Here is a 27,387-nt window from a genome sequence, read left to right as displayed (position 1 = left end):
GTTCCTAAGGAGGAAGAAAAGAATGAATGTTGATGCAGGAAACTAGTTTTTGCCACAGAAAATAGCAGGGGAAAATTATGGACATGTGAAATAAACGAAATTAAAACTACAGAGATTTAGTTAGTTTTCCAGCATCATCGTAAGAGATTAGGATGTAAAAGAACTTTGTCTTTTACCCTGTTTTGTTCAAACATGTTATTTAGGATTTGAATGAAGACACTGAGAGCTCTCTGACCATCTCTAATGATGGCACAGACCTGGGAAGCTTAGCTACCCCATCAGATAACAAAATCAGGATCCAGAGTTCTGGAAAGCTGGAAGCCTGGTCAAAAAAAAAAGAGAGAGAGAGAAAATTCACAGGAAAAATAAGATAAAATTCAATCTTTAGAGCTTAAAACACAACTGCACTAAGATTTCACTCACATGAGGTACCTAGAGGAGTCATAATCATACAAAGTAGAATGCTGGCTGCCAGGGGCTTGGGGGTGGAGGGAATGGGGAAGTATTATTTAATGGGTATTGAGTTTTGGTTTTGTAGGATGATGAGTTCTGGAAATGGATACAGAAGGTGGTGATGGTTGCACAATGAAATGAATGTACTTAATTTTATGAACTGTACACTTAACATGGTTAAGATGATAAAATTCATGTTGTGTGTATTTTACCATAAGAAAAAAATGAAATAAAAGACATTAACTGCTTAAGTACTGGATGAGAGAGCTGTGGCTTAGGTGCAGATTTAATCTGTGTCAAAAGAGATACATGCCTATCAAAAAGTATATCTGAATCTGGCCTTTGACAGGTAGGAAAACGGAAGCTAATATTTATGGAATACCTGCAACATGCCCCACCTTCTTTTAACAGTGACTCTGGAAAGTGGGTGTTGCTATACCCCTGAATCACAGAGACACCAAGTAATGGCCCTGCTGGTAAGACAGGGCTCTGTTTTCTCCTTTAGCTACAGTTTCTGTTTCCAAAGATAGCCCCCCCCCCTCCCCCCGCGACAGTAAGTGACTAGGGACTGCAAAGCCCTGGTATTCACTGCTGGCCCTGCTGAAATTCCCACTGCAGGGACTGCTCCTCTGGGAGCATAATCTAACTGGCTCAATGTAGTATTTTACTTGCAAGGGGAGTGCTATAGCCAGGTAGTGTTAACAGCAATTAGTTTATCTGATTAAGCAATTAGCAATCTTTGTCACTTAGCTGCGAGCGCCCTCAGGAACCAAAGCATAACAGATAAGATATGAAGGAGAAAAGATGGGGGGAAGCACCCTGGGGAGCAAACACAGAGGCTCTGAGAGAGAACCAGATGCCTGCCCAGCGTAAGGGACAGCAGAAATGGAGGCATGGGGACCAGGACGGCCTCAGCAACATCCTTCTAGACAGATGAGGAAATCAGGGCTCAAGGTCAAACAAGACTTTCTCAACTGGTTGGTTCCAACTGGCCAGTTCGGTAGTTCTCAACTCTGGCTGTGCCTTTGAATAATCTGGGAACTTTAAACAATACCTATGCTGGGCTCCACCTCAGACCAGTTACATCAGAATATTGGGGGAGGGCCCTGAGCATTGGTATTTTTTAAAGTACCCAGGTGATTGTTATGGGCAACAAGGGCTGGGTGGCCTTGTGATGGGTTGCTCAGGCAGGAGGTACAGTCCACCCAGGGATTTTCCTGAGGGGGAAGGGAGCTCTCTTGGCCTGCTTGGGAATGTCATCATTATGAACACGCACTTTCCCTCTGTCCATTTTCATGGCTGTGAGGATGAAAGCACATTCTCATCAAAGGCTGGGAATCCTGAGAGCAGGAACGATCACAAATCCTGGTTCAAGCTGGCCTGGCCTCCCATTGACAACATCTCCCTTCATTCCATGCCCACGTCTGAACCTCCCACCACCCTATGGCCCTAGAATGCAGGCTGCCCTGGAACACTCTTTATTCAAGAGTTGAATAACTCTTTCAAAACCTGAAATAGTTTTCCATGAATTGCTCCCCAACTTCAAGAAGAGGCTTTCTCTGCTTCTTGTACATTGCATGATGATGCAACGAACCCCATGTGCATACTCTTTGCTTCTGTAAACTCTCCCAATTCTCATACTGGTGCCTGAAAGGCTATGCACAACGAGTCACCAGAGAAGTTAACTAAGCATAAGGACTGGCAGGGCTTACGCCCAAAGATGCTAATGCCACAGGTTGGAGGTAGGCTCAGGAATCTGTATTACTGGCATTTGCCCTGGGCCTGCACGATTGGTAGTAAATGTTAAGGAGGCTGCCTTCTTGGTTACCGTAATCTTACGGAATTGTATGTGTGTGCTTTGGGAGAGGGCAGTGGAGAATGCTTGATTGTGCTACTCAGAAATCATACCACCTTCATTCATGTTTCTACTCTAGGAAGAGGAAAATCTCAGGAAATTAATTTTCATTTTATACCCAAAGTAGGAACTAACTTTTTCCACCGAAAGAAACTTAAAATTCCCCTTCCATCTTCGCAGTGTGAAGAATGCTGATTACAGACGGGAAAGAAAAGAGAATACAGACACGGGACAATGCCAGGGAGGGGCAGTGGGCCGCAGCAAGCAGTGTCGGGCAGGCGTTTTAGACAGACTAACCTTTGAAGACAGTGGTTGATAGAGAGTATAAGCTGAAACTAAGGATTTCCTCTAAATAAAGCAAGAACGATATACTCCAACTCAGAGACAATAATAGCAGCACAGGACGTAGAAAAGGGGCAGAGTCTCAAAGAAGAGAACTTATGATCAGAACAGAGACCCTTAGACCTCTTACTACAGATCCTTATGTGTTCCCTGAGGAGGAGAAACTGGAAATTGATGTCAGATCTCTTAAATGTAGTACACATATATTTCTAGAATGTTCTCATTCGAGAATGTGGGCCCAATGATGGTTTTTTTAGTTGTCTTTGGTTAAAATCTCAAGATAACAAAAAGCAAAAGCAAAGACCTTAAGCACTGATAGATATAAATATGCTGATTAAGGTATTTACCTCACTATTACTGTCACGATTTGGTATCTGGGATAAATGGGAGAGCAGCAGTCCCTTTTGGACCGAGTTCCTAACAGGGCTCATTTAGATAGGGCCTGCTACCTGTCAGAGTGGCGCATGAAGCAAATGCTTTACCTGAAAGTGCACTGAACAGCACTTGGCCACTGTTTCGTCCATGTGTTTCTGTTGGAAAGAAACTTCTTGCACTGAAGTTCCTCAGGGGCAGATCACTCTCAACACAGGCTTTTTTCTGGAGCAAGGCATCACCTGGATGATAAGCAGGATTGCATGGACGCCCTCTCTCACCAGCAGCCACCTGTTTATGCCTGTAACTCATGCAACCCTTTTCTGCATCCTCCAGATCTCCTTTATGGGTTATAATTTCCCCCTCTTCACTTGGAATGTTTTCTATGAGAAATTGGAGATTAAACAAATAGCATCCAATTGGGAGAAAGAAAGCCTATTGCTAAGAGTGGATTGACCTGCATACCTTTGGGCTTGGTAGTATATTCTCCTTATTTCTCTAATTATTTCTCTTGAAGGATTATGATCAAGATTAGCTACGTTCAGAGACATAAACTAGCAAACAAGCATTTGGTAGTTGCACACACATACCCAAAGGGAATTCAAGGTGGGAAAGGGCTGCCCAGGAGAGCAGATAATAGATGGCTGCAGGCCACTTCAGATAGGATTTGAATTCCCTGTGGGGGTGTTTAGGTGATGTTACTAAATTCAAGAGCTGAATGTGCCAATCTTTATGCTCCGAGCAGACCCTTTTGTGACCAAAGCCCCGTGGAATGTGATCAAAACCATTTAAAGCTGACATTTCTCAAGCTGAGAGCAGCCCCCCTTCGTGCTCCTGGGAATATGGATTAGATTTGCCCAGGATGTTTTCTATCAGAGAGAGAGATAACCACAGAGGATGTTTGCATCTATGTTGAACTTCCTGGACATATGAAGACTTGAGGTCCCTGAATCTTCCTTCCTCCCTGGTCCTCAGGGAGCCCAACACTCTGAAGTGATCCTCAAACCTTTTCCCTTGATGACAATCTATTGGTTTTCCCAGAAGAGGCCTTGAGGCTACAAGTTCCTCTCTTCCCCTCTCCAGAGCCCTTGTAAGATTTTGCTGCTGAATTTACTGTCTTTCATTATGGGTTGCTGAAGGCAGGCAGATTCTAATCTCCTTGACAGCTGTCTTGCAGCCCTTGGCATCCCTGCCCATACACCCCCCTCCTTCCAGCTCCGAGTGTTCACTGTATGTAAGCCTGAGCTCCCGTCTCTCCAGGTCTGAGCTCGGAGGTGAAGTCAGAGTAGTGACAAGTTGGTGCAGTGAAGAAGGCTTGTCCTGTGGGGAGAGGCAGGATTGCTGCACCCGAGCTGGGGTGGCACTCACCCCCCTTACATTCAAGGCCACAGGAATCAGGAATTTCCTGGGTGAGCAAAGAGGTTAAAGAGGGTCAGCAGCAAAGACTTCATCCTGGGAATATCTGAATTCCTAGGTGAAACTTTACCCAGGGAGACACTCAGGTGTATACATTTGATGTTAGAAATCATTTGAAACATTTGCCTAGGTACGAAATCTATCGGCGCTACAGGGAGGGTGCTTAACCTGAGGAAGATAAACAGGGTTCATGATAGATTCAGGTGGTCTACAAGACCTGTGAAATCACAGTCAAAATTGTCTGTGGGTCCATAACTTTCACCAGAATCTCAAACTTATGTGTATATGGTGCACAAAAAGTTAAGAACCACTTAATCAGTGACTTGCGCTGGCAGCACTTCCACCCAGCCCCCTACAACCAGGAGACTTCAGCCTCAGGACAGTGTCATGGCCGGGAATACTGCTTATCCCAGCCTGGTCCCTTTGACTAGCTTCCTAAGCAAGGCAAGAAACCCAAATAAATAAATAAATAAATAAATAAATAAAACAGTAAAGTCTTTATACAGAAAAAAGACTATAAACAAAAAAGCAAATGCTAGACTAATAAGAATATTTATAATCTTCATGAAAAAATGTTAATATTTTTAATATACAAAGAAAACATTTTTAATATTTGGAAAAGACTGAGTTAGGTTGTATTATATAAAAGATGAAGATATTCCAACAGCTAACATTTAAGAAGACCTACATGCCTCCCTAGTAATCAGATAAATACAATTTCAAACAGAGTCACATTTCCCACCAATTACAAGGGAAGAATGAAGATCAATAATGCTTAATATCTAGTCATAAGCTGCTGAGGGAATATAACCCAGCGTAATCTTTTTACAGAGAAATTGAACAGTTTCTAATAAAATTTTAAATACATATCATTTGTGATCCAGAAAGTTTACTTATGTGTATAGGGATTTATTCTCCAGAAAAGTCATGCAAGTATGTACAATGTTTACTGAGTCAACACAACAGTAAAATTCTGGAAGTACCATAAATATTAATTAATAGTGTAATGATTAGCAATATATTATGGCTGAGCCAAACTGTGGAATACTATGCAGACCTTAGAAAAGAATGTCAATCTGTATGTATTGATACAGAGGAAGACCCATGATATATTAGTGAGTTTTTTAAAAAAGAAATTTATGCCACATATAATCCTATTTTATCTTTATCATAAACTATGAAACAACACATGAGGGTCCATTGGGCATACATTTCCTATTGGCCTAACCAAAGTTCTAAAACAATACATATTTATGTATTAATAGTAGTTTATCCATGACATAGAGAAATCATCATTTTTTTGCTATTTAAAAATTGTTTTAATTATTATGGGTACATAATAGTTGTATATCATTATAGGGTATGTACGATGTTTTGATATAGGCATTCAATGAGTTTTCACTATATTATTAAGTTTTTCAGCTTCTGTATACTATTTTTGTAATTAAATAATAAAACCAGAACTCTCTTTAGGAATCCATCTCAACCCAGTTGCAGTATAGTTTTTATAAAAACCGTCTTCAGGCTGGCGCCTGTGGCTCAAAGGAGTGGGGCACCAGCCCCATATACCAGAGGTGGGGGGTTCAAACCCAGCCCCGGCCAAAAACCGTAAAAAAAAAAAAAAAAAGATAAAAACCATATTGACCCAGTTTTGAGGCACCAGCTAGAGACTGGTCAGTTCCCCTTTTTAAGTAATCAGTTAATGTTCACACACCCAACCACCTCCCATGTGGGGCTTTCACACCCCAGGGTTAAGAAATACCCAACCCTATCTCCCCAGGGCCAAGTACCAGCTGACCTGGGACAGCCCCCGTGCCTCCAGAGGCTGCTGAGATCACTCAAAGTAGCCCATGCTCAGTCTGCCTACCCTGCCTCTCCGCCTTGCCACTGACCCTGCTGCTTGCCCCGGTGGCCCTGCGTGGTGGGCTGTGTTCTTCCCAGGGAGCTGTGAGTATAGCACTCTCTCCCACTTCTCCCCCTTGATCTGCATCTGGCCTCCCCGTACCTCATCCAGGGTAATGCGGCTACCACACCAGGGAAACATTCTCAACTTCACTCTCACAGGCTGCCCCGCCACAGATGCCCAGTGCTCATTGAGGGACCTCCAGGACAGTCCCTTTGTGTCTGCCTTTGCCTGGCACATTCCTTTGGCTTCTGTGATTAGCCTTTGCACAGGTTCCTGTCTCTCCTCCCCCAGTGCCTGCACTTGATGAGCCCTTGGCTCCATTTCCCGGCTTCTGACTTTGCCTCACCTGCCTGGTCCAGCATCTCCATGGAGCAGCCACTGGCTAATGGCCTGCTGCCTGGCCTAGCTCCCACCAAACACAGCCTGGTTTCATGGGCAGCCCTGTAGCAAACAGGACCTCAAAGCCCAGAGATAGAACCCTAATTTCATATTGTCAAACTGGAGTGGGCCAGAGCCAGGGTCAGAAACCAGGCAGACAGGTCATTAGGGGTTTGGAAACAAAGAAGAACCTCAGCTGCCAAGCAAGCTCTTCGGAAGCAGCACCCGCGTGGAGACAGGAGCATGTACATGCTGGAGGCTGAGTCCAGCAGACTGCTGGGAGCTAGGGGAATACGCTGCAGGGCAAAGCAAGGCAGGGGCCGAATAGGGCGAGTTGGAGGTCAGGACCCACCACATCCTTGGAGAAAAGGCTGTAGAGGTCATAAAGGGCAGTGAGTGTCACTTTGAAAGCTGAAGTCTGATCCCGCTGCTGTCAACTGCTAGATGTGCAGCCTCAGGCACTTAAGCTTTGTAAGCTCCAATTTCTTCATCTGCAAAACTGGGCGTAATGAAATCCACCAATCCCACCTCATGGGCAGTTGTAAGACCCCCATACCCCATGTCTTCCCAAACCACAAACCTAGATCTAGTAGGCAGGAAAACAATTGAGAAGTTCCTTGTGGAAGCTTCTTACTAATGTGTCTCTATTCTGGCCCTTCTAAGGCCTTTGGGGGAGAAAACCTCAGGATGTGGTGGTACTTGGCAAGATATGATGGTAGGAATCTAAGGAGAGGTCCCATACTTGCTAGGGCTGGATGCTCTGCCTTCATCTCTCCTCATGTTGCAATTCTAACCTCTATAGACCCTCCAATTCCACTCTCTCTGCACCTCCCCTGTCTCACCTAAGTACCAAATTTACTCTCATCCCTGTTTGGGGCTGCTAAGTTAGAAGCAACGCATCTGCATCCAAAATCTTGAGGCAGGACATGAACTCCCAAAGTTACCTCTGTGCAAGCCCCTCTCATCCACCAGCCTCTCAGAAATCTCAAACAATTTCCATTATTGGCAAACATGGTATTTCCTTGTTGCGTGCCACTTTCCTACAACTGGAATTTGTAGACAAGAAAAATACAGCTGTTACACAGCACTAACTGGGCTTTTATGTAGCTTCGCAGGCAGGAGACTGGCCTGGAATGCCACACACCTCCTTATCACGGCTTGCTTGATAAGGCCTCTATTCATCTCACGTGCATTGTGTACCGTGGAGTTTTCCAGGATATGGTGGAGGGTCGTGTTGCTTGCTCTCAGAACTATGCAAAAAAAAAAAAAAAAAAAAAAACTATTTTTTTTTTTGCTTGAGCAAGGAATTGCAGGCACTCCAGAACCCTGATGACTCAGGCAGAGCCATGCAGTGGGCTTTCCATGAAACACAGAAGGGGTGAACTAACATCAACTATGTTAACCACTCCTCCCTAAAGGGGCAGGAGCTCCCAGCCCCAGCCCAAGTGTGAGAGCCATTCTGAGCAGCAAGGCTTTCCAAGACTCAAAGTGGATCTCAGTTCTTTTAGCTTCGTGGCCCCATTATGTATTGGCTGAGGGAGCTATAATCATTGGTTGCTTATTTTTTTTTTCAAGTAAATAATCAAATTAATGTAGAGTTTGTGAGAACATCAGACCAGTTGCCTGGGAGAGCAAAGCTCTGGGTCAGCCCCTGGCTTGGGAGGAACTGAGGTTGTGTGAGCACTTAGGGATGAGCCTCTCAAGAGAAGAGAGCCAGAGAAGCTATTTATCCACAGGTGGGAGGGGCAAGGCCTCTTTATCCTAGAGCTAGCCCTCAGCTTCCCTGTGGAGGAGGCGTATGTCTGGACTGCCCAACCTCCTCTCTCAGGAGCACCTGAGGGGCTCGAATCACTCTGCTACTTTCAGGCCTTGGGGGCCTCAATGGCTGTTCTGAGTTTGCTCCTAAATTATCGGGCCACCACTGTAGCTGTGGGCATTAAGCAATTGTTCTCATTTCTTCTCTGTAAGTATGCCAGGCATAATGGAAGGAAGAAGAAGGTGAGGATGGTAAGAGAAGGGTGGAGAAAGAATGACCAGACTAGAGTACTCAAGAAGAGGCCCTCCTGGGATGACAGCAGAGCAGGGTGGCCTTGGAAGGGAAGTCTCCCCATCTCGCTCGGGTGACCTGCTGCTTCCACCATTCAGGGGATTAATGTTTCTGTTCCAAAAGTAGACTTGGGGAGGCCAGCTTCTTCCCTGCGGGTTTCTAGTAGTGTCCCTCTCACCGCCACATCTTCCAGAGCTCTGCTGTGGAACTGCAGTGTGTGGAGTTCATCCTATGACATTAACAGCATGTAACACAAGCCCAGCCTCATTATTCACCTCACTTGCCCACATCAGCCCATAGATCAGACCTTCATTGTCCTTACTGGGCCCACTTCTGACTTAGCCTGTCCTCTGCTGCCACCGGCTTAGCCTAAGTCACAATTGTTTTGGATACGAAGGTGAAAGGACCTTTCTGTGAAGAACTCAGACTCCCCTCTCCCCAGGTCCCATGGTTGCCAGCCACTCCTCCACTTTCCCATCCCAATTCTGTAGAGCAGACTGTCATGACAATCATGATGAAGAACAGAATGCTAAAGTTCTGTTTAGAACAGGCAATTTCTCACTGTTTCTTTCTAAGGCTTCAACTGGGATTTACTGAGGCTTTCCATCCAGAACTGCATGGTCCAAAACAGTAGTCATTAGTCGCATGTGTGGCTACTTAAATTTAAATGAATTAAAATTAAATAAAATTAAAATTGCTCAATAGCCACTTGTGTCTGTTGGCCATCCTATTGGATTGTGTTGCTTGCTCTCAGAAATATGCAAAAAATGCTATTAGTATCTTTGTGCCCTCGATGCCAACAATAAAAACAAATAAATATGCAAAAAAGCTATATATATATACTTTTTTTTGGTGGAGATCTGAAACAGTTCCATCACTGCAGAAAGTTCTAATTTAGACTTTCTACCCTAACCCCTCTTCTTCTGGCTCTAGATTCCCTTCCCCACAAATTCCCATTCCTTTTCCATGTACAAAAAGATTCATAATATCTTGTTAAGTAAGCTTCTAAGGTTTGTACTTGGGCAAAGCACGAAAGACCATCTCTAAAGGATTGTAGAATATCAGATGAAGGTGAACAGAGAGGTAACTCCAACTCTTTCATCTGAAGAGAACTGGTTAAACAACCTGCACAGTTAATGAGAAAAGGTTTCCAAGCTGTGTAATGCCAGGATACGGGCAAAGAGATTGGTCCAGGAATGGGGTGCAAGTAAATTAAAGAAGGAGTGGGGATGTGGGAGGTGGAGGGTGACCTCACCAATGAAATGAGAACACTCCAGAAAAATGTCTCAATGTCTGGATTGAAATTATTTTAAGTAAATCCAGTTTTCCTTTTGTTTTCCAGCACAAAATAGTAAAGTTACTGATAACAGTGTGGCAAGAGTTAAACTACATGTGTGTCTATATTTTAACTTGGAAAACAAAATCCAATAACTTTTTCTTCATAAACACTAACAACAATACTCATGTTGAAGACAATACATGGTTCCATTCAAAATGCGAGCACGGATAGCCACATGGTAAACAATCAATAAGTACTTGTCAACTGATGGGAAATAAATCACAAATAAAAATACAAAATTAGGCATCCATGCCTCTGTTGATCATTCTCTCCCCTAACTAATGAGCTGTTTATTTTACTGACAATAACTTCTCCTTAGGAGTTCTTAGTGCAAACTGGTGCTGGTTGGGGCTGGGCATGTGCTCACCAGCCTTAGAGATTAGTTTGCATGTCAAGTGGTGGTGGCTGCAGAGGCAAAGATGGCAGGCACCACGTTTAAATTCCTTTCATTTTGTAGTGCATTCTCAGTCCCATAAATGAGGGATTCCATGATTGGTTGCTCCATAAGTGGGGGAGAGCTTAGCACACTTAGCGCACTTGAGGCCAGGCTTGTGTTTGAGTGTCAAAAAAAGAGGCCCCGTTATTTCCAAGGCTACTACTGAGTAGTACAGGAGCAGGAGATGGCAACAGGGTTACTGTATCAACAACTGATAGGAGAAACAATAAACTCATTTTCAAAGTGAATTTGGTAGAAATGGATGAGAAGATATTGGTTGACTTCCGGCTTTCTAAGGGTGATTGTTTGGAGTTCAAGAGACACTTCCTGAAGATTAAAGGGAAGCTGAGTGATGTGGCGAGCAGTCAGAAGGTCTGGCTTCCTGGCACATGATTAATCGATTGGGAGATTCCTGGTGAATATAGTGCTGCTATGTTGGCATTATTCTTCCTAGAGAAGATTATCTTATTCTGCAAACTGCAAACGATGGTTCCTGAAGAGTTCACTACCCTCTTTATCCAAATACCTTCTAATTCTTTTTGTATGTTCTACATACAAATAATACCTGTATTTTAATTGTAAGTAAAACTTTGGGGACAAGATGGATAGAATTCATTTGATAGTTCGTCTGTTTTCCGTGACTGGATTTGAAACCCATCTGGTGGAAACAGAGTTTCAGGAGACTTTACCAGCTTATATACCAATGTAATATCTCATTTTTTTAAATCCAGAAAGCACATATATCCTCCATGTTGATCTAATTATAAGGATGGATTAGTAAGGGCTTAACTTTGTGACTTTGGGTGATAGATTTATGAGTCTGCCAAGTGAGGCTAACTTCAAAGAATGCATCCCCAAGATTTGTACTTACATTTTCACAAGGGCCTGATCAGTTATACAAACCTGTTTTGAATGTTAATGATTAATTGAAATTGCCAGTCTGTGTTTTTTCCAGTGTAGTTAGTAATATATAAAGTGCTGGTTCATGTTTCAAGTAGAAGTTGAGCATAAACTCTAGTGCTTAACTAACTTTGAGAATTACTGTTGCACATTTTAAATATTTTTCTGTATTTCTACTTTCACAGTCATATTTTAATTCTTTACTATTGAAATAAATTTTATTTTGAAAATGAAAAAAAGAAAAAAGAGGCCCTTCTTGGTCAGGAATTTCAAGCCAGACAGTCTAGTCTGTAAGCAGGAGCTGAGATTATTTACACTGAATGTAACTTGTGCACGAAAATCATGTTGCCGATAATAACTATTATAATGAGCATTTAATGTTTTTGCTTCCAAATACCCATTTCTTCTTCTGACAAAAGTAACCCCACAGATTGCTAGGATGTGTGTGTGTGTGTGTATGTGTGTGGGGGTCATGCTTCTCTTCTTATCCCCATTATTAAAATGAAGACTTAGAAGAGACCCCAAAATCTAATGTTTCAAACAAGATAAAAGGTTGTTTGTCTCTCATATAACAAACCTAGAGGGCTCTGCTCCACAGAGTCATCCAGGGACCTCGGCTGTCTGGGTAGCTCTGCCATCCCCAATACACGGTTCCAACAGTTACCCAGGCTTTGCCATTTCCATCCAGCAAGAAGGAAAGGGAACACAGAAGAGTGCCTCCCCATGTCTTTTGGCCTAGTCTGTCAATGCCTATATATCACCTTGACTCAAACTCCACTGGTGAGAACTTGGATTCATGGCTACACCTAGCTGCAAGGGAGGCTGAGACTTGTAATTTCTAGCCAGGCCCAAGACCTATGTGTTCGAGCCATATTCTAGTCAAGAGATGGATACATGGCCCAAACCAAGGTAAAAGACACTCCCTTAAAATCTGAATCTTAAGCAGAGTAATAGTTAAGACTGAAAAGGGTGGGAGCTGCCTGGCCCCAGTAGCAGCACCCTGGAGAAATGTTCCATGGATTCCTGCCACCCAGATTCCTGAAACTGCTCTGATTCTATCTACTTTCCCCATGGTATTGCTGTAAGTATCATTTTAGCATAAAGTAACGAGAGTTGGTATTTCTTGCTTGCCACAAAGACGAGCTGATATACCTGCTATACTTACCTCTCACTATTTGCTGGCTGTTTGACTAAATAACAAATATTTCTTGTGTTTTACAGGGTGCCAGATGACTTTCTGGGCCCTGGAATATACCTGTGAACACATTAGGGCCCTGCCCTCATGGCATTCCTCCTGGTTTCCAGGCAGCGAGCTCCTGCCTTAGTGCTCTCCTCCCTGATTCTTTGGTGCACACCTGAACTCAGGACTGGCCCAGCTGGTTTCCTAAAAGGGCAAGTGTGCAGCGAAGCAGTTACTAATGCAACACAAGCTTTCCTTGGGCATTCTCGCTTTTATTTTGCCTTTTTTATTTTGTTTTCCATATTTGCAATACGTAAATTAATGTTCAGTGCATCTTGCAAGTGGGTTATGCGGGGCTGCAATTTCACTCTTACTCTGAAGGCTGACAACTTCACCAGTCCTCATAGACATAACTGGGGTGACAAATCGAAATTTGCCTAAGAGCGGGCATCCCTGTACTGCTTCCTGTGAGCCCAAATGAGAACTTCATTTCTCTTGGGGCCGTTATTACCAGGGCACCCTGGACCACAGGCGCTGCTCAGGAACACTTTCCTTCATTAAGGTCTCCTCTCTACCGCACTGTCATGCAAATATCCTGAATCAGGAGGCTAAAAAGTGCTAGAGGGGTGAAGGAAGAGGTCTTAGCTAAATACCAAGTCAGTGTTCAAAGGCATTCCGTGATTAACTGGGAGTTAGAGCAAAGTAACAACAGGCTTTGGCCTATGAGAACTTGCTGACGACAATTATCTTTGAATCTCCTCCAGTCATGTGAGAAACTCCCTCTTGCTAGTTCTGTAAATTCCATGTGGGTTCTCCCCTGCCTCTACATTTCCTGGAGGAGTGGAGATGGGAGGGAAGTAGAGGTGGGGGAATCGGAAGTCATTGTCAGCTGAAAATATTCAAGCTAATTAGAAGAGGACAGCAGTGCAAGTTTCTGGGCTGTGTGGACCTGTGAGGTTAATAATTGCACCCTAACAGGTTCCACCCCTAAAGGTGTGCGGTGGAGAGATGGCATGAATAATGCAGTGAGCAGAGGTCCTGAACCCACGTTTTCACTCATATAAAGGCAAGCTGGGAGCCTCAGGTACCAAGTTTCAAGCCTATGAGGGTTTAATCATGCTCTTTCAGAGCTTTGCTACTAAGTGCTGTGTAGGTGTGAAAACCCTTATTACCATGTAATTTTGTTGGGCGCAGACTTCCAAGTACCTGCTTTACTTTATATTCACATACACAAAAAAGATCAAAATGCATTTTATTTCCTAACAATAGCCAATTTGGCTGTAATTATTGAAAAATACTGAATTTTAAGGCACAGAGCCCAAGCAACTCCCCACACTGCTCCCCTCCATACACGAATATCTTCTTATTTATTGCCTCTCTAGTAATGAACTTTGAGATAAACAACAGAAAAAGTAATTTGTTTTTTGACAATGCTGAACCTTTGAATAGAGAAAATCACACAGTTGAACACAGAGCGCGGTCCTGTGTGGTAAGTGGTATCCATGGCAACCAATAGATTTTATGCTAAGTCTGGCCTTTAAAAACATTTCACGTTTACCACTGAGAAAAAGATGGCCTTGATTTAAAAATGATACAATAAGCACCTCGAATGGGCATGCTTTCTGCTCTGGGCTGCAAACACAATTAAGAGGCATCTCCTCAGCACCGAATCACCTTGATAGTATCCGTGTCATCCCTGACATACATCATGGGCAGCTCGAAAAAGAAAAAGGTTGAACGTTTGTATTCTGCTGCAGGGGCTGAGGCAGTTTGTTTTTTGCTTGTTCTCCTTGTATTTAACACCAGGAGTAAAAAAAAAAAAAAAATAGGAAGTAAAAATAGCACCCTGGCCTCTCCTCTTAGTCTGTGATCATGGTGACAGTGAAAATATTATGGCCTGCTTCTCTTGGGAGAAGCTCCAGTCCCACTGGTTTATTATAACTTCAAATAATGGATGGAGAAATACCTCCCATACCAGTGTCAGGTTGAGCACCCTGAATTAGTTTCTGTTCAGATTCGGAAAGTTGGGTATCAAAAATGGAATGCAGTTGGGCCAAGAGAGGATGTCGCCTTAATGAGAATACTTGAATAAAATGAGGAAGGACAAGCCTCCTTCCTCTTTAAAAAGAAAAAGAGAGATTTGATCCACGGCCTGCATCAAAGGAAGAAAATGAAATTAACGATTTTGACAGGAGTTTATTCTGCTGAGCTGTTTCCGAGTTCTTTGATGGCTTCCTTTCTGACGTGGCATTTCTGTTTCCTTTTGCAAGAAGGTGGTATTTATTCCTCGAAAATGGATTATATAGCCCACACTGAGAGTTAGAGAAACCTTCAAGGTAGCTACTTGCTGCAAGAGTGATTCAGCAACTGACTGGTGTGATGGGCTGAATCGGGCCTCCCACCTCCCAAATTCAGATGTCGAAGCAGCCCTACCCTTCACTTCCTCAGAGCACGACTGTATTTGGAGATAGGGCCTTTCTTTAAAGAGGGGACTAAATTACAGCGAGGGCATTAGGGTGGGCTGTAATCCAATCTCACTGGAGTCCTCAGAGAAAAGGGAACACTTGGACACACAAAGAGACAGCAGGCATGTGTGTGCGCAGAGGAAAGACCTTGAGGACACATTCAGAGGGTGGCAGTCTGCACGCCTAGCAGAGAGAACTCAGAAGAACCAACTGCCGACGTCTTGATCTTGGACTTCCAGCTTCTGTAACTGTGAAAAGGTAAATTTCTAAAGTTTAAGCCCCCTAGTCTCTGCAAGTTTCTTCTGGCAGCCCTGGCAAACTAATAAAACTGGGTGGGAGAGGGACATTCTTTAAAGAAAAGGATGACTTCTCCGAAGGTGTGCCAGTCAGTACAAGGAGAGGGGTCCTGGTGGAAGGGAGGGAGCATTTGGCTTTCCCACCTTCTCTGAACGGTGGTTCTGGGGGAGGGGTGGGCCTCCTCTGATTCACCAGCCAGGTCGATCAGTGGCAAACAGGAAGTTCCTATGAGTCCTCACTGTTGGCTTTGATGAATCAAGGATAATTTCTGATTCACTGACATCTTACAAAGAGAAAATTGACACTTTCTACTGCCAAAATACCTGAGAAGTGACTCTGGACCCAGGAAGGTGGTGACTTCAGAAAGGAATGGGGGGTGGAAAGCGTGCTGTACTTTGCATATCATATTCCTAAGCTTTGCTCCATGCCCCAGCCTCAGGCTCAGGGCTACACATCAGCCACTTGCCCAAAGGCAAGAGCCATTCATCTTGCTGAGATATTTTTCTCCCTTCAGTGCACAGAGACCTCTGGGCTCCCTTTGGCTAAGGAAAGAAAGTTGACTGTTTCACATGCCGAAACATAAATCGCTCTGTCTAGGCCTCGTTAACTTTTACTTATAAACTGTTTTAATGTAGAACTGTCAGGACCCCGCGAAAATAATGGTTGGTGACAGGTTTAGGATTAAAATCTTCTCAGGTAGTTACGATGGTGAGTTAGGTTATAAATTGCTTTTAAGGAGCGGAGGCATGGACTATGAGCTTCGTGCTTAGTCCAAATGGACACCAATGAGGCATCTGGGACAAGTATATGCTAGTAATACATCTTAATTATTTGTCACAAAGTTATCTTAATAAGGGATGTCTTTTATTTTGATTAAAATGACCCTTGGTAATCTCTAAAGGGTCTTTTTTGAAAAATTCCATGGAAAGGGAGAAGTTGAGTTTTCTGGGGTTTAAGATTTTATGTCTCAAGCAAGGAGAACTGAATCAAAAAATATGTATCAACTAATAAAAAGAAATAGCTCAAGTGTCCAGTTATATAGATGGATCAGTGATTCTCAGATGACTTTATTTGCTTTGGTGCCAGGCATCAGTGGGCTCGTAATTTTTCTCAGTGCTTGTCGTATCTCAGGGCCCTCTGGACAGGCATGGCTGTTTATTCATAGGGCAGTAGGGTCTGAGGAAGGGCCAGGACCTGCCGTCACCCCCACAGAGGTGGCAGGTGACACTACGCATGGTGTGTGAAGTATGGATGTTCAGTGAGTTGGCAAAGCAAATGGCAGCCACCTCCAGCCAGGAAAGCAAATGGTTTTCTCACAGGACTAAGAAGGATGGATGTCGGCCAGGTGCATGGAGCTTGGATTGGAATCTGGGCAGGACCTAGGGTGAGCCTTGGGTGGGAGAGGAACAGACATACACCTGTCAGAACTCAGGTTCAGGAGTTCAACCATCCCGTCCCTCCCGACAAGCACTTCTGGTTGCTTGGGAGAACACTTAGTGCTATAGTCACACCTCGCTGGTCAGAGCATCAGAACGTTTTATTCATTCATCCGTTCATTCGGCAAATAGTTCTTGTATACCTATAATGTGCCAAGTCATCCTGGCCCTCAGATACTTCTGGGAACAAAACCCACAAAACTCTATCCCCATGTGGAAATTACATTCTAGGATGGTCAGTTACTCCACATCAAGTCTTATCCATCAGCTGGGACCAAGTCTACTTACACAGTTTGTTCCTTGAGACCAGAGCTGCTGGGGAAGGGCAGCCTCAGGCAGCTGAGTAAGTTCTTGTGAGGAAGAAGCTAGTGGTGTTGGCTGCCTCACTTGGGGTCCCACCCACCCCCTTATGGGTGGAGAAGCCTTTCTGCAGCTTGGAGAAGCTCTACAATTCAGTAACAATTCACTAAGATGTTTCTGACTTTTAAAACATGTAACTATAGTTACAGGGATTTGGAGAACCATCTGTTAGACTTTAATTTGCTTCTTAGGACTGAGAGGATCATAAATCATGTAATAACACATTCAGGAATATTCTTTCCTCCATATTTGCAGCTTTAAATAATCATATGGAGTAGCATCAAAGTACTTTAACATTCTGTTCTTAATGAATTCCTCTCTCACGACTTCTCATTGATGGGCAGGAACAGAATGGCATCTCACTAATATGGTGCACAATGCTACTAATATGGCTCACTATATGCAAATATAAAGTAATTTATATTATACTTTTCTATAGGAATTTTAACAGTGTTTTTCTCTATTAAGTTTATAAGACTATTTTCATGTAGTTCCAAAGGGACATTAGCAGATACTCAGACCCCAAAGTGAAGATCGACAGAGTGAAAATCTAAGGCCCATGGAGAAAATTACACAGGAAAGATTAGACGTTTTGGTCCACTGCCATTAGGAAATGCTCTTATAGTTGTATCTCTAGTAATCAAATCCTCTACTTAGCAAGTATTTGTTGAGTACCTGTATTGTACCAAGCCCAGTTCACCTCCAAGAGTTTCAAATTTTGTGAAAGAGAAACATGTAAACACAGAAATTTCATAAAATATGTTATGCTATAAAGAAGAATATTTCAAGATACTGTGGACACAGAAAAGTGAAAGCCCTTAATTCTGCCAGGCATGTATTTCCCAGGGGAAAGATGTTTGTACTTCCTTGAGGAATGCCCAGAAACTACAAACAGCATGTACAGAAGTCAGAGGAAAAGAAATAGCATGGAACATTCTGGCCACGGCAATCACATGGTCCCGGCTGGAGCTCAGGGTTCATGGGAAAGCATGATGAAAGATGATGCTGAAAATATTGACCAAGGCCAGATCATGGCATGTCTTTTCAACTATACTAAAAGAGTTGGACTTGATTTTAAAGACAGTAAGCACCCTTTGAAGGAAGGTTACTTTCTGCTGATTCATCCACACTTGTTAACTCCATCCTCTCTGAAATTATGGGGTTCCAAGATTGTGCCCTTTGTGCCCTTTGTGCCCTTGACAGGGAGGGAAGCTAGTGCATCCATTGAGGACCAAGTCTTGACTTCAGCTTCAGGGAACCGTGCCTTTAACACCTTCTTTGACTGAGAAACATGGTACAGTAGCACCTCTAGGAAAGGAGGGGCCTTATAAGGTAAAAGGAGTCAAATGAGACATTTGTCCTGAGTTAGAAGCTTGAAACCCAAAGTCTGAGAATGGTAGATCAGGATCTTTCTGACCTCAGTGACCAGAGTTTTATGAATCTGTGGCCTAGACTATGTCTTTTAGGAAAACTCCCCTAAACTATATTGTAGAAACCCTGAAAGACAAAAACTTGGGATGAGGAGAGGGCTGGTATCTCATGGATACACCCTGGGTTTTTAACATTTCTCTCTGACCCTTGACACTTTAAGAAAAAGTCTTATAAAGAATAATGCCAGGAAATATTTTCCATCAGATCTTGCCCAAACTACTTTCAGATATGATGAGATGGCACTCTGCCTTATTTAACAAGCTTAGAAATGAGGAATAAATGAGTCTATATGATTGGAGAATTTTGAAGCTGTTTCTTGAAATGGCACTCATTTGGTTTATAGTCTGGATGGAATGAAATTTAGCAAATCAAACTTGCCTTTCAATGTGGAGAAGATTGGGGTCCATTGACAGAGTCTTTCTACTTGGACTCTCTCTTGTAGTTCTACTTCAAGTATCAATCTGTTGTTCCGGGTGCTGTAAGTTTTCCTTTCATTGATGTTTTCTGCTTCTACCCATGAGGGTATTTTAGCCAACTAATACTTGTGTGGAGAGAAAAGGTGTTGGTGGATTGAAAAGAGCCCTGTCAATTCTCCCTATTCCATTCTGGGCTCTGTCAGTGTCTTGATTTGTAGGGTGGGACAAAGCACTTAACCTTTGTGTCTCTAAAAGCAAATGATAAATTCTGTCCCATTTACACTGCTTATTAACAGATGGGAGTCACACATGATTAACTGCTCTATATCCTTGTTTTTTTGACCTTAAGAAGCCTGCCTCATGAGCGGGTAGCTATGCAGAGATGTGTAGCACGCAGAGCCTCAGAGAAGGTGATCAGCAAAAGCTCAGCAATGGTAATGATCATGATGAAGCTCACTTGACTCATCAGCAAATGCCAGGCTCCTGCAGTGTTGCACAGGTGCTGGGAGAGCCCTGTGTAGTATGAAGTGCTGGAGGACACTATGCAAAGAGGACAAGGAAAGTGTGTCTGCTACATTAGACATCCCTACCATTTTGCCTAGCAAAGCCACTAGTAATAACTACATTGATTCAAAATTGAATGTCAATAAGATCTTTGGTGGATTCCTAGAGATTCAATCAACTAAGTGCTGCTGAACACTTGACTACTAACTCCATTGGGAATTCTTTGACCTGGCAACACTATGATCACTCTCTCTGTGGTTGAGAGAAGCAATGAGTCATGGAGAATTTGGCCCTCCATTTGCTACTTGCTTTATGAATCTCTTTGTCAGGTTGCTCTCAGAGCCTTCCTCAATGCAGTAAAGGATACTTCTTTGTCCCCGGTGCCTGATAACATGAGCTAAAATTCTCCTCTGTATTTGCACATATCTCCGAATCCTTACGAAGATAAGAGAAAGGTTTAGGGCTTTCTGTAAACGAGCATCTCTCCAAAATGTGTTCCACAAATCCTAGTTCCCCAGGGGGTTCGTCAAATTAGAATCCCTTAATTGATTAAGTTTGAGAAATGCTTTCAAAAATTATGCTGAGTGCTGAGGATATGGGGATCAGCAAGACATTCAATGCCTGAACTCTCGTGGATCACACAGCATGAGATAAGGTCAGAAAAAAGATGTACATGACTCATAGCGCTGAGTCATGTACATTATTGTAGAGCATGATGAGGACTTGTCTTTATTCTGAATAGAACTGTCAGTCATTGGAAAGTCTTAAGCAGGACTTATCCAGTTCATAGTGAAATACATAATTAAGTCTTTTGAGAATTAGACATCTGTATGTACCCCAACTTTATGTACCCCAACTCTACTCTAATTTATTTGACTTCAAATAGCTATTAGCACACTAGGAAACACAATTTTGAATTTAAAGGAAGAATTCTTTTACCCATTTTGATCTCCTAAGATACCACTTTTGGCACAGGAATTTCCCTGCCAAATTGTTCCAATTTTGAACCTTGGTCCCTTTCATGCTTGCCCTCATTTCTCTTCTTCATTCATAATTTTGTAGTCTTGTTATTTGAACATATTTATTTCTTCCTTTATGTTAGGGTAGGTGAAGTGCTATAATTAATAGACATAACAATGTAAACTGGTTCAACCATCATTGAAATTTATCTCTTCTTTTTGTTATTTATGATTGATATATAATCACTGTATATATTTATAGAGACAACATGATGTCTGTTTTTTTTTTTTTTTTTTTTTTGAGACAGAGTCACACTTTGTCACCCTTGGTAGAGTGCCGCAGCATCATAGCTCACAGTAACCTCCAACTCCTAGGCTCAAATGATCCTCTTGCCTCAGCCTCCTGAGTAGCTGGGACTACAGGCACCTACCACAATGCCTTGCTAGTTTTTAGAGACGGGGGTCTCACTCTTACTCAGGTTAGTCTTGAACTCCTGAGCTCAAGCATTCCATCTTTATTGGCCTCCCAGAGTGCTATAATTATAGATGTGAGCCACCGTGTCCGGCCTGTGATGTCTTGATACATGTACAAACTGTGTAATCATCAGAAATTTATTTCCTCTTCATGTAATGATGCTGTAGGGCAGGTGGCCAAATCAGTGGGCATCCTTCCTCCACACACTGAGGCACAGGCTGATGGAAGTTTTACAATTTTCAGAATAGTAGAGCCTCTGTAAGTTGACCACCCAAGGGACTATAACAAATTAAATTATAAAAACTATACGAAGGTGATCCACATAAGAAACTAGGCCTACTATAGTGATATGTGCGTATGGTGTGGGTCTGGTTCTATGAAAATTAGGCTAACTTAAGGAGGTGTTCAGTGTAGGGAAGTGGTCACTTATGGAGGTTCTATTGTTTGTGGTTTCCAAGGCTGCTCTGGGACCCATCTTCATTCTACCCAGACAAAAGAAGAGAATGCAGAGAAGTGTATATGTATGCATGTGGAGGGGTGGGTTATGGGCCAAGGCTGGAAGGCCCCTAACAATTTAGCTCACATTTAGAGCTAGAAAGAGTCACATGGCTCCATCTAGATGCAAGGAGATTAGGACACATGGTCCCAGCATGTATAGCTACCTCCCAGTGACATTCTGCACTAGGAAAAGGCCAGCCACTTGAAGTGTGTTGGACAATAGCCCATTTCTGATGCAGACCTATTATACTACCATCTCATTGAAGGGAAAATAAGTTGTAATGCATTCATCTTTGTTAACTTCATAAATACATCGTGGTGCTGGCATAAAATAGGTGTTCGATAAATGTTTGTTGCATTAAGCAGTAGTACATCTAACAAGTAACTATCTCAACGGGAGGATGGAAGGAGGTGAGGAGACCATCAGATAATACAATAAGGTGGCTCTCAGGGAATTTCAGTTCCAAAAAGATGTGCATTTGCCAAGAAAGTGGTCAAATTTAAAGTTTACTTTTTCCTCATTATTTATCTAAAGGAAGCCTTAAGCAAAGGTGGATTTCATGATAGGGATGAGATTTTCAGGGGCTCGTCTGCAAGTGAGAAAAGTTCTTTCTGCATTTCTTCATTGTGTTTTTTGGCCTGGAACTTCTCAAAGCAGGCTGAATGCTGTCAGACATCTTCTGGGTCATAAATCACACAGAAGCATGGTGAGCACTAAATCAATAGAGCTTCTAATTTTTGAAAAAGTAGGAAGGTGCTTATGTAACCCTGCTGAGGAAAGGGTAGGTCATTGGCAGCTTGCCTTGTTTATCCTGAATCAGATTCACGCTTGGAGGCCTCGCTGCTCCCTTTGAGCCCTTTTGCTCAGATGGCATCAGGGAAAATGCTGAAATCTGCAGTCCTTGAACATCCCATTTCCCCCATATTATCTTGTTCTTGCCATAGTTCATTTTGCAATTGGAAGGGACTGAGGAGAGGTGTTTACAATGTTGCACACCATAGCGCTGCTAACATTTTCTCTTCTGTAGGAGTAAGACGAGGTGGGCGCTGGAACAGAAAGAACATTTATCATCTGGGACACCTTCTCTTCCATATGCGATCGTCACACCTTCTCAGAAAAATAAAGCATTTCTGGTGCCTATTTTGTATGATACAGAAGTTTCAAATTCCTAACTCTAAACACCCCCCATGATAAGATCTTAAAGCAAAGAACATCTGAGCAAATGAAGCCTACACTTCAGTTCTCTAAGCTTCTCTCTCGCCTGTTTGTTATCTACACCCCCAAACAGCTGAATGCTCTGGGATTTCTTTATCAGAAAAGTGAGGAGCAAATGTTTCTTTCTTTTCAGCAGAACCAAGGTGGGGAGAGATGCTGGTAGTTTAAAACTCCAGATCCATGCTCCGTTGAACTAGTCTAGCAAATTTCAACAGGGCTAGATATTAAAACTGCCCTTCACGGGCCAGGGAGAGTTAAGTGGGAGAGAGATAAAAAGATATGACATAAATGATCAAAGCAATAAAACTTACTGCTCAATTAGTCAGTCGGAGAGGCAGGAGGTAGAGTGAATTGGTTGTTGAGGAAAAGGGTATATTTGCTCTGCGGGGATCCTATTCATTTCACACTGTCACCCTAACCTTCTTGACTATGCTGCAGAATTCAGGCTGGTTGTTAATTTTATAGGAGGTCCACCTACCCTCCCACCCCTCTCTCCCATTACTTTAAAACATTAGCCAGTTAATCTAAGAATATTCATCATCTTACGCAAATTGTGCCTCTCTGTTCTGATGGCTGTAAGAGCAAACAGCGTTGGTCCTGCTTCCAATGCTTGCTAATGACTGGAGTTTCCCAAGACATCATTATGGGCTACACTGAAGGCAAAAGTCCTTTAAGATCCATTTGGCAATGGCCACAAACCTATATGAATACATGTTTTTACAGGGTTAACATGCAGTACACAAGTTGTGATATTAGGCATTTCTGACAGCTGCTCCTGGCCTGACCCTGGAGGATGTTCTAGGAAATCCAGAACTAGGGCAACATTAGATGTGCCCCAGAAAATTTGGTCTGTCATCAAGAGAGAGAGAGCAATTTATATTTGGATTTGGTTGTGTGATAATAACTGCTTTTGAATTTTTCTAATCCAGTCTAAATTAGCCCTAGTACTTCTAAGGTCTGGCTACCTAATGAGAACAATTATTTCTGGATTTCAATTAAATTGAATTAAAGAAGTATTTTATTCATTTTTATTTGTAATTTTTTCATTATAAAAGTAATATAACCACATTACAGAGAATATGAAAAATATTTTGGAAAAAAAAGACTCCTTTAATTCCCTACCCTAATAAGGCCACAGCATTGATCTTGGTATAACTGAATAATATTTAAGGAGCAGCTATAATGGTAGATGTGGTGTGGGGGAAAAAAAGTGTAAAGTAAGAGTTCACAGGCTGGCTGAGGAGTCACTATATATGTGTGCATATAACTCAAATGACAATGGAGCCGTGTGTAGTACAGTCCCAGTAACTGACATAGGACTTTAGGGGAAGAAATGAGTAAGGGTTAGTGGTCAAGCAGAGCTCCACAAGGTCATAAGAAATTAGTAACACCTTAAAGGTACACAGACATGGTCAAAGGGAGAAGCTGCTGGATCAAAGGGTATGGAGCTAGGGCAGAATGAGGAGATGAATCCAGCATGTTTATAAGGAATAAAGAATTGGAGCTGAGGGATTTATATGGGGAAGTTAGATATCAGATTCCATAGAAAGAATAAGCCCTTGTAGTGTAGCCTGAAAGGTCCTTGTAAAAAGGCACTGTGTCATCTTTTTTTGCCAGCACAGTATCTGCCATGTAGTAGGCACTTAATAAATGGCTGTTTATTACTCATAGATGTATGTCCACTGACCCACACAATGCCTGGAACAAAGGAGATGCTTAATCAATTTTTTTTGACTAAAGAAATCAATGGACGAGTCTGTTCTGATTCTAGAAGGTCTTGGCAAGACTTGCAAGAATCTTCAAATTCAAGGACAATGAGAGATGTAACTATTGAGCTTTTTGAGTTAGGGTTGGGGCAGGGACAGAATGAAACAGAGCAGTCCAGATACGGAATGTGGTAGCAGAGTACAGAAAGGATCGGAGGAGTCTGGCCGGAGGCAAAGCAGTTAGGAATGGTCACAGTAGTGAGGAAAGGCTGGAAGGAAGTAGTGGCAGCAGAAATGGAAGGGAATGGGAAGAGATGGGGAGGAAGAGACCTGAGGAATAGTTGGATATTGGGCAGAGAATAGTCTTGGAAAAGTCAGAGTTGAAGCTAAAGCTCTCTTAAAAGTCTTGAACTTGGAATTCTAGAGGTTTCAGTGAGGAAAACTGGGCAGTCAGAAGGTGGGTGTTTTGGAGAGGAAATGATATATGCCATGTCTAACTATTAGGTTCACAGTGAGATCAAGACACTGGCCTATGACAGTGCAAGTGGGTTGGTTCCAGGGGCACGCTCTAGAGCCAGGGGTGTCCAAGCTGTGGCTGGCATGCCACATGCTGATTTTGTGAGGACCTTTTTTTTTTTTTTACTTATCTGTAGAGTCAGATATCATGAAAATACACACAGACATTTCTTGTTTTAATCACCTTTCATCAGTGTTTGTGTATTTACTGGATGGCCCAAGACAACTTTCTCTCTTCCAATGTAAAGCAGAGAAAAAAGAAAGGTTGGACACCCCTGCAAGTCAATGGTCTTTAAACATTTTTCACCATACATCTCTGTCAGCTAAGTTATGTTTGAGCATACATCCCCTGATTTATTATTATTTAGTGTTAAACTATGTATATTTACTACTATACTAACATGTTAGATGCATTACAAAATATATATGAAAATTGATGTTAAACATAGAGAATTAAGTTAAAAGGACAATATTTTTAAATATTTTGCTAAAGTGATAGCTTCACTTAAATTAGCTAATGCTAATATTCCAAAGAGCAGGAAACTCTAAGGTTGAAGTTTATTATGAACAATAGCAAATATGAATTCTTATGCAAGACATCCTTTTTAATAATTTCAAAATATTTTAGTTAGCGTCTTGGCAGGCGTTATTATAGTATGCTTTCTCTTAATCTTGAGTGTGGCTGATGGAGATCTTGAACCTGGAGTGAAAACATCAGCTCTGCTGTCCTCTTGTTTGCTTGTGTTTGTGTCATTAGTAGAGTGAACATGTGTCCCAGTTGGCTTAGCACACTCTCCACTTACACCTGTTTCTTTGCATAATGATGAATAGTGCCCCCTTTGCCCTCAGAAGTGTCCTCATTTGGATGATAAATTAGAAGATCACTCTAATTATTATAGCTTTATTTCAGGAAATTTTTAAGCCACTTGTCCATCTTGGTGGGTTAGTTTGGTTAAAAACAGATGCCACATAGCCGGGTATTGTGGTGGATGTCTATAGTCCCAGCTGCTAGGGGAGGCTGAGGCAAGAGAATTGCTTGAGCGTAAGAGTTGGACGTTGCTGTGATCTATGATGCCACAGCACTCTACTGTGAGACTCTGTCTCAATTTTTAAAAAGGGTGACAAAGTGAGACTCTGTCTCAATTAAAAAAAAAAACAACAGATGACAAAATCCACTTAGCAGGCCCACGTAAACCCAGTGGGGGGCTGTGCTGCCCCCGTAGGGAAGGCTCACTGCCAGTGCTTCCTCCAGTGGGTGTCCACGCAGCCCTCCAGAGCCACCTGCCACACGTGAACCACACTGTCTGAATTTTGGACTAAATGTTGAATCACTGTTAACAAAAATCAGACTTGCAAATATATATGAATTTCTGTCTTAGTTTTCACTTGAAAAAGAATTCGATGTTCATTAGAACATTGACTTCAGTGACTTGCCTTGCGTACCCGCTGGGGACATTCACCTCACTTTGGGCTCTTGAAGGGTCTGTCTTATTTCTGTTTCTCTCCCCAAAGCTTGGCACTGTTTGGCCATAGGAGGTGTTTGATGTGTTCAAGAAATAGTGAATAAATGATGTACTGGAATGAATAAAGTTCAGATGGAATGCAGAACTGGAAGTGATGAAGAAGAGAAAGCAAAATCTGTTGTACTTTTCTTGAACCCAACACTTTCACTAGTGCTTTCATTTAATCCTCCCTGTCATCCCATGAGTTGTGTTTTTTATTCCGTGTTACATGAAATGGATGGTCAGGAGAATTATAGAACTTGTTCAAGGTCAGAGGCAATTCCAGGTCCACCTGACTTTAAACCCATATTCTTTCCTGGAGTTGGCAGCACAGAGAAAATGTCTGAAGGCTTGAAAATCTTCAAATATCCTCTGTTCTTCAATGCAGAGAATGTACATCCAAAGAAGGCTTCTGGTTGGGCCTTACCTCCAGGGGAGGCCCAGGTAGGAGGGTGCATCCAGAGGGTGAGGGAAACCAGGAAGAGCTGGACGATGATATCCACTCAGGGAGGAGAGGATTTCACCAGGAAGGGAAGGAAGGCTGACACGTTCAGGGCTTGCAAAGGACCAAAGAAAGAAGGGCTATGAGAAAGAGTGACCTCTCAGAGCAGTGGTGTGCAAAGTGGACAAAGTCACCCTGCAGGAGGTAAAGGGAGACTGGTCGTGAGGAAGTGTGCAGAGGAGAAGTACACACGCTCATTTGGAAAGCTTCGCACAGAAAGGAAGCTGGCAACATTTTCTCAGGTCCCAGCACATGTGTGCCGTTGTGCAGGAGGTAGCAGAGACCACCAGTGTTCACAATCAGTCCATACACTCGCCCACATTTCTCTGCCTTCTTTGCAAATAGACTGGGGCCACGTGGTTATTTCTCACCAGAGGACTGCGAGCAGGGGTGATGTGTAGTTTTTGGTGGAGCTAGTAAGAGCTGGTGGGCCTTCTCCAGAACCTTTTTTTCTGACTTGGTAACCCAGAGGTCACATGC

At 42.7% G+C, this 27,387-nt stretch overlaps 1 long non-coding RNA gene across 1 annotated transcript in view; it reads left to right on the top strand.

Annotated features, from left to right (window-relative positions):
* Positions 1 to 14,662: 14,662 nt before the first annotated feature.
* The window catches only part of LOC128588645 (uncharacterized), a 53,020-nt gene continuing 40,295 nt past the window's right edge, over positions 14,663 to 27,387 (top strand). Inside the window, exon 1 of the long non-coding RNA XR_008380807.1 lies at positions 14,663 to 15,347. This is a non-coding gene — a long non-coding RNA (uncharacterized LOC128588645). The remainder of the gene's footprint in view (positions 15,348 to 27,387) is intronic.

The sequence above is a fragment of the Nycticebus coucang genome, chromosome 1 (genome assembly GCF_027406575.1).
Source record: "Nycticebus coucang isolate mNycCou1 chromosome 1, mNycCou1.pri, whole genome shotgun sequence".
Lineage (NCBI taxonomy): Eukaryota > Metazoa > Chordata > Mammalia > Primates > Lorisidae > Nycticebus > Nycticebus coucang.
This window is presented reverse-complemented; position numbering and strand designations above follow the sequence as displayed.